Here is a 13,154-nt window from a genome sequence, read left to right on the forward strand (position 1 = left end):
TCAATAATTAATGGTAGCTCTGACCTACAACCATGCATACAAAAAAAGCACACACACATTCAAGGTAGTGGGCACACACACACACACACACACACATTTGGGATATTAGGCCAAGTCCATTTGAGAGAAAGAACAATATTGCAATTGAAAGAGCTTCAACTACATGGAGCATGAGTCCTGCAATATTTAGAAACATTTCAAATTGATATCTGGACCAACCATTTCCTGGTTGCATTATGTTGTACTATTTTGTGTATTAGAAATGCCTTCATTATACTGTAATGAAATAGAATATCACCACTTATATAGAGCTCCCTAAATGAGTGTCAACAAAAAAATGGAGCAAAAGCTGTGGGCAAGTTACACTTTACACATTCACATGCGACATGGCCTACTTTCAGCAACACCTATCCAACATACCCATGGAAAAGATGATTTAAACTGTCAAAAATGCACAGCTATCCCTTTACTGCCTATTCTGTCATTGCCTCATTGGTCTGTATTAGTATCTCCACAACTATCACTGCTGCTGCTGCTTTGTTTCAATCAGCCTCAGCATCACCCGAACATCCACCTGTAGACTCTGAGTCTGGTTGAAAAGAGAAGATACTATATCTGCTATCATCACTCACCAAAAAACCCTCTCTGTGCAGGTATCAGTGTGTGAACAATGAAAAAACAGCTCCAGTGGTCCTCCTGAATGGTCAACAATGGAAAACTATTGTAATACTAAGAAGCTCCAGGATGAATGTACAGTATGGAGCTGCCTGATTATGTTATAGACTGTTGCTGGAAAAGGGGCAACATGCTCAGTGGAGTTTCTCAGTTCAGCAAGGGTTAACAATGCAATGGAATGCAAAAGCCCATATTAAATTGGGATAACCAATTATGGTACACAAAAGGGTTACAAAAACACAGACAAGCATGCAAGCACACATGCATACACTGACTAATGCTTAATATGTAGCATCTCTGAGGAAAATGTACAGGTCAGCAGGGGCACTGAAAAATTGTCTCTTTCACTTGTGGTACTGCAACACAGTCCCAAGTTACAGGTGGATAAAAGGAGAGTGAAAGTGAAATAAAATCAACAGTATTCATTAATATTATTCATCAGTCTGAGGGCTCAAACATGACTGATTTAGTAATGTATGAAGAGACATAAAGGGAGATCGTGGCATCAGGTTTCCATGATTTCCCATTTCTCCCATTCTTCCCAGTTTTTCCCAGTGAGTTGTAAACCAGGCTCTTATCCTCTTGTCCATGTCAGCTGTGGATAAAGAGGGGATTACTGCTGTCAGAGCATGCCTCCCACAGACTGGCATGCCCACTGCTGCCACAACCCTAATCTTCTATTGACCATAAATGTATTAATGTGTTACAGTGAGTGTGTGTGTGCTTATCTGTCTTTTTGTCTGCCTGCGCACATTTAAGTATTTATCTGTCCCTCTGAGAAAGAGTGTATATTAACTCCTTATCAACGGTCAAGAGTACAGTTCTCAAAACTGAGTGGGGGAAATTAAGTCATGCAAGAGAGCATGTCATCAAAGACTGTCATCTCTGCTCCACATGTGTCAGAGCACTGAGCATATGGAATGAATAGGATCAAAAGTAACAATATAGCAATAAGTGCTGGCATCCTGAGAGAAGGATACGGTCAAAAAGTTCAATTCTAGCCTGAAGGCAATGGTGTCATGTACACCACGCACAGACAAGAACACACACACACACACACACACACACACACACACACACACACACACACACACACAACACACACACACACACAAACACACACACACACACACACACACACACACACACACATATTCATCAATCACAATCCCATCCTTTCTCCATCAGTGAGAGAAAAAGGGAGGGAAAAAAAAGAAACACATTTGCTTGCCACAAATGTGAAAATGTGTCTATCAGCTCAATGGCTTAAAAGGGCTGTTTGAAAAGACAAAAGTCTAATCTGAGGGAATCAAAGCTTTGCTGAGAAATAAGGAGGGGGAAGAGGGGTGGAGGGGGTGAGGAGAAGGTTTGAGGGGTGTAATTTTGTCCCGATAAACTTTTCCGCTCAAACATTCTGGGAGATCAACAGAGCGTGGCGAGTATGTGGTTCCTGGGGTGTGGTGGGGAGAAGGGAGCATTGGTGTGTGTGTGTGTGTGTGTGTGTGTGTGTGTGTGTGTGTGTGTGTGTGTGTGTGTGTGTGTGTGTGTGTGTGTGTGTGTGTGTGTGTGTGTGTGTGTGTGTGTTTGCCGATGGTATTTACAGTGGTCTTCTAATGTTAGTCGAGAGGGGGCTTCATTAGTGGAGGCTGAAAGTAGTCAATCAAGAATGGAGCCCAAAAAAGCCCACCCTTTTACCAATTAACCTAATCACAGCAGATAGCATATCAGTCTGGGGAGCAAGAAAGAGAGAGTGGGAAATGTGGATGGACAGACAAACATACAAAGAGAGACAAGCAGATGAGAAAGGGGAGAGGAGAAGACATAAAAAACTTTGAAAGTGAGCAAAAAGAAAAAGCAGGAAAGGGATTTAAAAAAAGACTGATTTGCTGACATAAGCTTCCACTTTTAACCATGCTGGTGCTAGAAAGGTTTAAAAAGTTGAATTTCTGAAGTTTTATCAGTGTTTAAGAGAGGGAGGGTGGGTTGCGGGGGGGATAGACATAGAGCGTTTGCCAAAAACAGCAGCAGGACTTCTGAAGCCAGTCATACTATAGAAAAACAGGGGAGCCATACGTGCTTTGCCCTTAACAGTAGAGCAATGCTACATACCCAGTCTTAGGGGCCTTAACTCTATTCAGAGCCCCTGAGGACGACGTCAAATCTGCAGTACGATACATATGAAAGTAGATATGCCATCTCCAAGTAAAAATCTCATAGTGTGTGTGTGTGCATGTGTGTGTGCTCGCCCTTGGCAGCAGGTCAGGACTGGGCAGGAACAGACCAGTGGAACGGCTGTTATTATTGGGTCTACAGAGACCTGGCGGCTGGGGAGAGTCGATTAGGCCCAGATTTATGCCTCTCAGCATGTGTGTGTGTGTGTGTGTGTGTGTGTGTGTGTGTGTGTGTGTGTGTGTGTGTGTGTGTGTGTGTGTGTGTGTGTGTGTGTGTGTGTGTGTGTGTGTGTGTGTGCCATCACACATAACTTAGGGTTATGGTACGTAATGGACACAATAGTTAAATTTTTGTTGAACACTGCCACTTTGTGGATATTGCTGGTACTGAAGAAATGTACAGTAAACATAAGAAATGAAAGCTCATATGCCACACTCATATAAACTTCTTAACATGTGGATTCCACACTGTTTTAACAAATGATGGCGACATTGTGTAAGTGAAGTGTAATCTTTCTATTTCAATTGCCAAGTGAATTCGCTGACATAAATGTTACTGTGTCTCTAAGTTGTCTGTGCAGCTAAGACAGTCTGACAGCTGACAAAGTTGAATAGAAAACACAAGCAAGAGCACCAGACTACACACCATCCCCTGACAACATACATCAGCAGGTGAAGGAGTGATGGAGTGAGCTGTATATCCATACATACTGCACACCAGCATACCGTCCAGACATAAACACAGACAGCTGGTTCAACTAACTTCACATCTGGCCATGGTCTGTAAGTCATGAGTGGTACAATGGTGAGAAAAATTGGAAAGGACAAAAAGAGATTTCCATTCTCTGTGGACCTTGACTTGACCCTTCTCTAATTTGCAACGTACATGGGCACTCACATTTTTACACCCATCTTCGATTCAAAAAGCCCTTCAGTGAGAATTTGGGAAATTCAAAAACAAAATTAAGATCATATAAATGCAAATATAAACATAATAAGTTTTCCTAATACTGGAAAAGAATAGAAAAAGGGCCCCCCGTCTACCCTCACTCATGTCTGAAGGATAAATAAAAGGAGAGGAACTGAAAATGGAGGCATTTATTATTAACTCAAGCTGAACAAGCTGGGTCATTTAAAATAGAGTAATAGGCGCTGTAATGGAAGACAGTTGGGCTGGCTTCCTTTGGAGCTAATCAAAAGAACTAAGAGTAGTGCCCCCTAATAGAGGCAACAGCAGCACTACCATGACAGCCCTGCCTTTGCTAATTATGACAAGTGCAAGTGTAAGGCTAAATTACCACTCTGACACATAAACAACGGCGAGAGACATTCACAGGAAGAAGGCTGTGTCTCAAAGTTAAATCACTGCATGGAGACTTAATTTGACAACCTATTGACACTCAAACTCCACACAAACTGATGAAAGCATTGAACAGACAGACAACTTGATCATTCTTTACCACAATGTTAATAAACTGTGCTTGGATGTAAAACAGACAAACATTTTGATTGATAAATGTTGAAAGTGTCAGAAGTAATTTAAAAACACAGAATAATGACAGTTATTATTCTTGCCCTCTATTCATAATTTAGAGTTATGCAACAGTTGCTCAATTGCCAGGAAATATTCAGATTAACCCTAACGTTTTTTGTTTTGTTTTTTTGTTTACATTTTTTTATGTATATATATATTTTATTTATATGTTTTTTTTTTGTTTTTTTGTAATGATCATTATTTGTTATTGCTTGTTTTAATTATTTTATTCATTATTATTACTATTATTTTTAAACTGAACAGTGCATTTTTTCACTAAATCCACCACGGTGTAAATTCAGGCAAGACACAGAAGTCATACGCCCCAGCTGTAATCCGCTGACAGCCCACTGATAGAATCAGCGTTCCTAATAAGTCTCACACCAATCACAGCCATTCTCACAACAAAGCGGCCGATTTAAATATGACTCCCTTCTACAATGATCCCTGCCACACAATGCCGCTGATGCTGGCAAAGATTTGTCTCCACCTTTCTAGTTCAGAGTCCTAACATGTCTCAAAGATTAAATTGTAATTCAATGCTTTAATTCTTGCTTTGGGCCCACTCTTGTATACCCATGGGTTTTTCTGCATTGCGCTCCCTGTTTTAGCTTTGCATCCTGCTTGGCTAACCAAAAGAGCATTTTAGAGTGGAGCCATCAGTGCCAGGCAAAACTGGATATCCATTTGTTGCAGTAAATGCTTTAATCTATGACGAGTGTTCCTGACTGAACACTACATTATTCCTGCTCCTCATTACAATTTCTACAAAACCATATGTTGATCTTAGGACACATTTAGTATTATTTAAGTGCTTCTAAAATAATATGAAAACATACCAACATATTTTATTTTATATGGAATAAACCATGCACAGTTTTACTTATAAATGTTAACCTCTGATGTCTGATACACAATCTACACAATAAAAACCTACAAATAGCTCTGCAGCATATGAACTAATGAGCTTCTCTCACTTTAAGCAAGGTTACTGGTCACTAACTGCAATTTGAGCTCTAATCACTGAAGCTCAAGTCAACACATCAAACTGTGCAAACGAACCTGCCTGCCCTCTGTGTTTGTGTGTGTGTGTGTGTGTGTGTGTGTGTGTGTGTGTGTGTGTGAGAGAGAGAGAGAGAGAGAGAGAGAGAGAGAGAGAGAGAGAGAGAGAGAGAGAGAGAGAGAGAGAGAGAGAGAGAGAGAGAGAGAGAGAGAGAGAGAGAGAGAGAGAGAGAGAGAGAGAGAGAGAGAGACATACTTCATAGCCCCATCTCAACCTCAGTGGAGAGGAGGCCAAAAGGAGGGGAGGGGAAAAACGAAAGAACAACAATCACCTCTCTCTTCAATCAGGGCGGTCAGAGTGTTTTCCCTCATTAATCATGCATTAATATTCAGACAAACACAGCTTGTTTTTCTACGTTAGAAAAACACTTCTTTCTCCCATCTCTCCCACACTCTCTCTCTCACCTCTCAGTACCAATCAACCCCTCCACCATAGCACACACAGTATGTGTTAAGCTGTCAAGAAGTTAAAAATAGCACGACACAGAGAGTGTGTGTGAACAGGTACTCACCTCTTACACACACAGCATGGTTAAGTCCCAAACATTCACACAGGCACACACATGCACAGGAATGGTTTCATTAGCATAGGCTCAGACACCCACACTCCTCTTTGACAAAATCACCACAGTGACCAAACACCCAGCATGGGTTGATATCCCATCAGCCACCGGCAGCCCAGAGAGGGAGTGTCCTTGCTAGAAACGCTAAGCCGACAGGCCCCAGATGTGCACGCATGCTAACATACACACACAAATGCACGCATGCAATCATTCTGACTAGACACTGCAAACATAGAGGCATACGAACAACACATAGGCAGAAAAACAGGAACATTATGACACAAACAATAGTGAAGGCCTTCACAGACACACAACATACAAACACACACAATGACAGAGAGGTAGAGAAATTAAGGGCTAAGAAGATTTAGGAGTTAAAAATAAACAAGGCAGGAGTGAGGAGCACAGAGCAGCCTACTGCGAGTCCTCCTGCATTGGATACAGACACACCTGTGCTACTGCTACACCACTACACACTGGAGGGCTGCCACTTTTATTTTTTCTCAATCAATAAAACTTTTTTTAATTTTACAGTTGCATTGTACATAAGGGCCCTCTATGCCACATACTGTAAATGTCATGTACAATGCACAGACAACTGCCATATGAACATGTGAATACCAAGGAACACACACACACACACATGCACAGGCACACACAAACAAACAGAGTCAGATTGTAAAATTGCATGGCTGAACACAGGCTTAGGGCTCTCCGTATGTTAATCTGGCCCATTGATAAGACCTGCTGAGCTGCTTTCTGCTCCAACACTCTACATAATAGGCGCACACGTACACACACACACACACACACAAACACACACACACACACACACACACACACACACACACACACACACACACACACACACATACATACATACATACACACAAATGCATGCAAATCATTAATTAATCACATAAATTAATATGCAAATTAAAACATATACATAAAACTAAAAGATCATGTATGCATTTAAGTGATGTCATGGAAAAAACAAACATATCATGTATTCATATGACAATGTGTTTGGTATCAAAAATCCCATGCAGTCTTGGTTTTCTTTTTACCTTCATGCACTAGACTGTACGAAGGTTTGTATCTGGCTTAATAATTGCTTTGTGTTATTAACACAGGCAACTGTGTTAATAACACAAAGCAATTGTGTATCATGATTCACAATATAAAAAACTCCCATGATCCTATTCAAGTGATAGATGATAAATGATAAATGCTGACATACTACCATGTCCTTTTTTTAGAATTACTTTGATAATATGGACAAATGTTTTAGATACATAACTATTAATTATATAAACACTTAAAATATAGAAAATAGATATAGAAAATATAGAAAAACACACACCTCTCTCACATGCATATTTTCCAGCTGGGCTTCAGCCTCCTGCGCCGCCATAGTTATGATGCCTGTTCTCTGTCCCCGGCCCCAGTGTCCCTGACCTTGACCTTGGCCTTGAAGCATCTCCAGCAGCCTCTGGATGCTCTCGTCCCTGGCACCCAGCGTCTGCTTCTGAGAGTCGATTCTCTGCTCCATCTCCTCCATGGTCTTCCTCAGCAGGAACAGCTCCTTGGCCTGGCGCTCGTGTTCCGACTGCAGGCGGAAGAAATTCTCCTCTGACGGATCCAGAGGAGGGGGTGAGGAGAAGCCGTCACACCCGGGCACCTGGCAGGGGCTGCAGGGCCGCACTGAACTACAGCTGGGAACTGACAGCGGACCTTGGTTGGGACTGTAAAGGGGCTGATTTGGGCTGGTCCTCGGCCCAGGCTGAAGGGTGTTGGCTGGGCTGATTCTCTGCGTGGCCACTGCAGTATTACAGCCATAACCAGGGCTGTGAATGATGATGTCAGCTTCCTGTTGCCTCGGATTATAGGTGTTGGATGGGCTGGCTCTGGGGCTATTCTTTGGTCCAGGACTGTGGAGGTTGCTGGGGCTTTGTCTGGGACTGGGGCCAGGGCTGAGGGCCCCCCTGTGTTCCTGGTCCATACGGAGTTCTCGACTGGAGCCAGTGTTTCCCTGCTGTCGCTGGTGCTGCAGACGACTGTTCATCTCCCTGTGAGCCCTCAGCTCCTCCTGAAGCTCCTGAACTGTTAATGGAAGCTGCTACAAACAAAGAAGAGAATGATAAAATTTATTCAGTAACAAACACAGCAGTCATGTATCGACATGTATAAAACACTGATTAACTTATTACACACACGAATAAAGAAAATATATGATGGGGTACTTAAAACAGACCTTGTTTCTTCTGATATCCCCAAGCTGCAGCATAAAAATGTGACATAAGAAAGACACACACATGCATAAAGCCCAAAGAGAAAGCAAAATGGAAAGGATCCTCCAAATATCAAAACTACTGTGTAAAATACTTCAGTCTTCTCAGTTTAGAAAGCTTTTGGGGCGATGGTTACACATTTTGGCCATGAGGAGGCAACATTTCTCTTCTAAACACAGGGAGAATAATAGAATGTACTATGCTTGAAAGCACAAATGGCATATGTCTGCTTGCAGTGAGATGAACTTCAAAGGAGGGAAAGACAGAATGAATGGTGATGGTGTTCCAGATGAAAACAAATTTGCAATTCATGTAAACAAAAGGGATGACAATTTTCCAAATTTACAGAGTACCTCAAAAAGAATCAGTGACAGTTCCAAACCTAAAAGCAGTGAGCCTAACAAGGACCCACTCTTATTGTGCCACTCAATAATTACTTGAAAAATGAATTGATAAATCAATAATCTCCAATGGCTGCAGCCAAGAAATTTGCAGGATAATGCAGCATGGCATGAGATTTAAAGACATCAGAAATTGTCCTAAATTGCGATCTGTTTTTGTTTTGGTGGGTTTAAAAAATGTTTGTCTGTGTGTGAATGTGAATGTTTAAAGATGGACGCATTAGTGAATTAGCAAGATTGAAAAGGTTAAGGGGCAATGGCTGAAAAAATGTTCAATACATTTATCACTTGGAAAATTATACTAAGCTATACAAATAAGCTACCCATAAAGTGTTGTGGAGAACAACACATTTCACACAGCATTCCTGCTTTTACCACATGCTGCAAAACAAAGTAATACAAAATACAATATGCTAATTTACATACACAGCTTGCTTGAAACCATGGACACTGAGCATTCTTGATGATTGAGCAGTAAGAAAAGGTTGTAAGGAAATCAAACAAATGAGGAAAAATCTGAGAGAAACAAACATGGCACCTTACAGCATATAGAGTGTGTAAAGGATTAATTGATGCAAACACTAAATGGAAGTTAAATACCTAGCTTTTCATCTCTGTGAAGATATTACCAATTTTTCCTCACATATTGTGACTCCTCAGCTCGAGTCCAGAAGGTGGACGGCACCAAGGACACAGAGTTGAGATGTAGGAGGGAGGCGAGGGTGAGCACAGATAATCAATGCAACACGATAGCACTGAATATCAAGTCAGAGTGGGTGGACAATCCTTCACACACACACACACACACACACACACACACACACACACACACACACACACACACACACACACACAATCACACACTCTCTCTCTCTCTCTCTCTCTCTCTCTCTCTCTCTCTCTCTCTCTCTCTCTCTCTCTCTCTCTCTCTCTCTCTCTCTCTCTCTCTCTCTCTCTCTCTCTCTCTCTCTCTCTCTCTCTCTCTCTCTCTCTCTCTCTCACACACACACACACACACACACACAATCACACCATTGAGACTGTAGACAGAAATACATATGTAGTACACACACACACATAGATATACACACACACACACAAACAGATGGTTAGGGGACAACTCTGGTCATTGCACCGAGGGAAAAGGTGACATTCCTTATGCAAATTACAAAGTTTTCTTGTCACACTCAACTCTTCCCAGTGTGTCTCGAAGGGCAAAAAACATTGGTAATGGAGAAGAAAAAGGAGAAGTAATCACTTGATTGGACAGACGGGGGATAAAGGTGATAAAGGAGAGTGAGGTGACAGCAGATAAGAGTTATAATGACATCTTCTGCTTGAGGTACAGTTATTCAATTGATAGAAACTGGGCTCTGAGTTTTTTGAAAATTCTATATGATAGTGTAGTGAACATTGTGAGAGGCAGTAAAGGTTAAAGTTGGGGTTGGTAAAAATTTAATGAGCAAACAATATTGCTAACAATGCAGCTTTCATAATCAACTGGCGCTAAACTATCCTTAGGTGTGCAGGTCTATAAGAAAGGGAGTAGGAGAAAGAGAGTGAAAGAGAAAGACAGAACAGAAGAGGGAGAGACAAAGGAACGCCTAAAGGTCTTTGCTCTTTTTAAGATGGATGATTCACATTGTGTTTTGTTAGCAAGATATATCAGCCAAGGCAAACTGACTTACTAGGCTACAGCAACAACATTATCAAAGTGATATTCAAATTGGACATGTTACTAATTGGTGTATGCCACATTGTTTTTCTGTATGAACTTCACTCATATTAAACTCCCTAGAAACATTACAGATGGTGTTAATTACAATGCAGGGGAGAGATCAAGGACAGTTGAGTTCAGCATGACCAAAAACTGATAAATCAGCATTCTTTTTACAGGTTACATATGACGGCTGGAGGATGCATTATAACTTCTGCATTTAATGGATCTTTGGACAGCATGCAGGATCTTTTTTATAATCTAATGGTGGATTGCATCTGCCCCTCAATATTTTTACGACGCCAGTTTTAATTGCATTAATAAAATTGCTTTTTAGGAGCCTTTTTTCATATAAAAATACAAAAATGGTGCACAAATACATGTAAGCATATATGGTTTGATTATCTAAAGGTACACAAGGGTTCAAAGATCATAAATGTAGAGGCAAAATAACGTAAGAGGTTTTGGTAGATAAATGCATGCGCAAGACAGAATAAGAAGGTTAAGGTAAAGAGACAGTATGAAAATAGTACAGGAAAAACAAATAGGCCAACAATCACAGACATGTAATATGCAATTCACTGAGTCTGTCTGAAGGTGCAATACATCCATCTATTACAGGCAGGGTGAATTCGGACCTGGAGACGCACAGAGACTGGTAACATCGGCTGGTCTGATCCATTTTCAGTGGCAAACACATTCATTGTCTACAGCGCTTGTGTGTGCATTAGTCTTTCTCTTAAAGAACAAAACCATAGTGATAAATGCTGATCATTGTGCAATTTTTGCATACAACATTCTGTTCATTGAAGGACACATTTTTTTTAATTGAAACTCTATAAAGAAAACTGAAGTTCCTATTTTCCTGATGGAACAAATACATTCTGTTTCAGACTTCCTGTGTTTTGTTTTGTTTTTTGGTCGTTGTTTTTTTGTTTTTAGAATCAGAAGAATGTGTGTAGGTGTGTGTGCCACAGTGTCCTCACACTGTATGACAATGTGAGATGAAAAAGCTATAAATACAAATGCAGAGGTGGCTCCTTGGTTACAAGAAGGAGAAGTCCAAGGGAAAAGTACAGATATGATTAAACTTTTTGCATGCTTGAGTAAGAGGTGAAAAGCAGGAGAGAGAGAGCGATCAAGAGATACAAGAGAAACTGCACAAGCTGTATACTGTTAAAGAAGTATATCTTGTACAGACTATCACTATATTTTCCTACAGAGAAATACCACTTCTTTTCCACCAGATAAACACAGAGAAACAAGTAGGTAAAATACCACACAAGACAAATGGAGAAACAGGAGGCCAACATGACAGAAAACAGGGGAAGAACACAGAGATCTACAGTAGCCTTAAGATAGACAAATGGATAACATGTCAGAGTGAGTGGGACAGACTCCAGGGAGAGGTGGCACAGGACAGACTGGTCACTATTCCTTCAGGAGTAGCTGTGAGCGTTTTTAGAATCTGGCTAATGGCTGCCACAAGGGCATGTTCCCATGGAAACACAGACGGCGCCGAGCCTGGCAAACGTCTTTACACATGAACTGCACAGAAGCCTTTCTATGCAACCTTGAAGAGAGGAACAAAAGGTATGGTGGGAGAGGTATGATATGCATAAGAGATGGGCGGGTCAACACAAAAAGTCTGAATGTGATGTGTGAGTGAACAAATCAAAGAGTGTTGTTTCAAAATTTGATTTCCACCCTTTGAAAAATGTGACTAATAAAGACTGGTTTGAAAGTGACTCACTGTTGAATGCTGAATTTGTTGAGCATTTGGTGAGGTGACCAGTGGAAAGTGAAATGTAATATTTATGGAACAGACTCTTTAACTTGTCAGTCTTCTCACCTGTACATCCTCTTGGTTCGTCCTGTAATGGTCCTTCAGAACTGAGGACCTCCCTCCGTCCTCTCGCCTAACCCCCTTGTCTCTCTTTAAATCTGGACTCCAGAAGTTGACATTGTTCATGCTGGGGCCTGTCCTTCCATCCCTACTTCCATCCAGTTCTCTCCTCAGGTTGTCATTCTCCCTCTGCAGCTCCCTCAGCTGAGCCTGGAGATCAAACGTGGGAGCCTCTCCCCGTCCAGATGAATCCAGTGCCTGTGAATGTCTCCCAGACTGGCGCCGCACACTGGACATCCCAGCAGAAAGAAAGGGTTGGTCTCCATAGTTGTCTGACGGCTGATGCAGCCCAGAGGAGGTGATGTTTGGGCTGCTGCCCATAGCTGTTGTCCGGCCAGTGTAGGAGGAGCGGCTGGTGCTCCTGCCCAGCGTCATGGTGCCTTTGGGGTAACCACCAGAGGGTTCCAAGGCATCCCGTTCACAGGGGTACATGGTCCCTGAAGTGGCATAGGCAGCGCTCAAAGACTGGATGTTCTCCATAGACAGTGTTTTACCCCCTGGAGCTGTAGCTGAACCATGAGTTGCTCCTTTGTCTGATGTTTTGCGAGGTTTGATCTTTGAACCTGGCCTTGACGCAGACCCTTGACCTCCAGCCAATTTAGGCGCTGGTGCAGGGGAACCACCTGATACAGATCCTGGTTCTAGACCTGAACGGGAGCCTGGTGCTGAACTTACAGCCTGTTTGCCCTTCCCCTGTTTAGGGGATCTTAAAAAGCGTGAATGAGATGCACCACTATCAGTGTGCGCACTGCTCTTTGAGCCAGCAGGCAGCTTGCTCTGTGTGGGCTTGGCTCTAATGTTTAAAGGCATTTTTTTATATGGCAAAAGACA

General features: G+C 41.9%; 1 pseudogene; it reads right to left on the minus strand.

Moving 5' to 3' along the window:
- The window catches only part of LOC133987916 (ERC protein 2-like), a 128,843-nt pseudogene extending 115,710 nt beyond the window's left edge, over positions 1-13,133 (minus strand).
- Positions 13,134-13,154: the final 21 nt, after the last annotated feature.

Source organism: Scomber scombrus, chromosome 10, assembly GCF_963691925.1.
Source record: "Scomber scombrus chromosome 10, fScoSco1.1, whole genome shotgun sequence".
NCBI classification, from domain to species: Eukaryota; Metazoa; Chordata; class Actinopteri; order Scombriformes; family Scombridae; genus Scomber; species Scomber scombrus.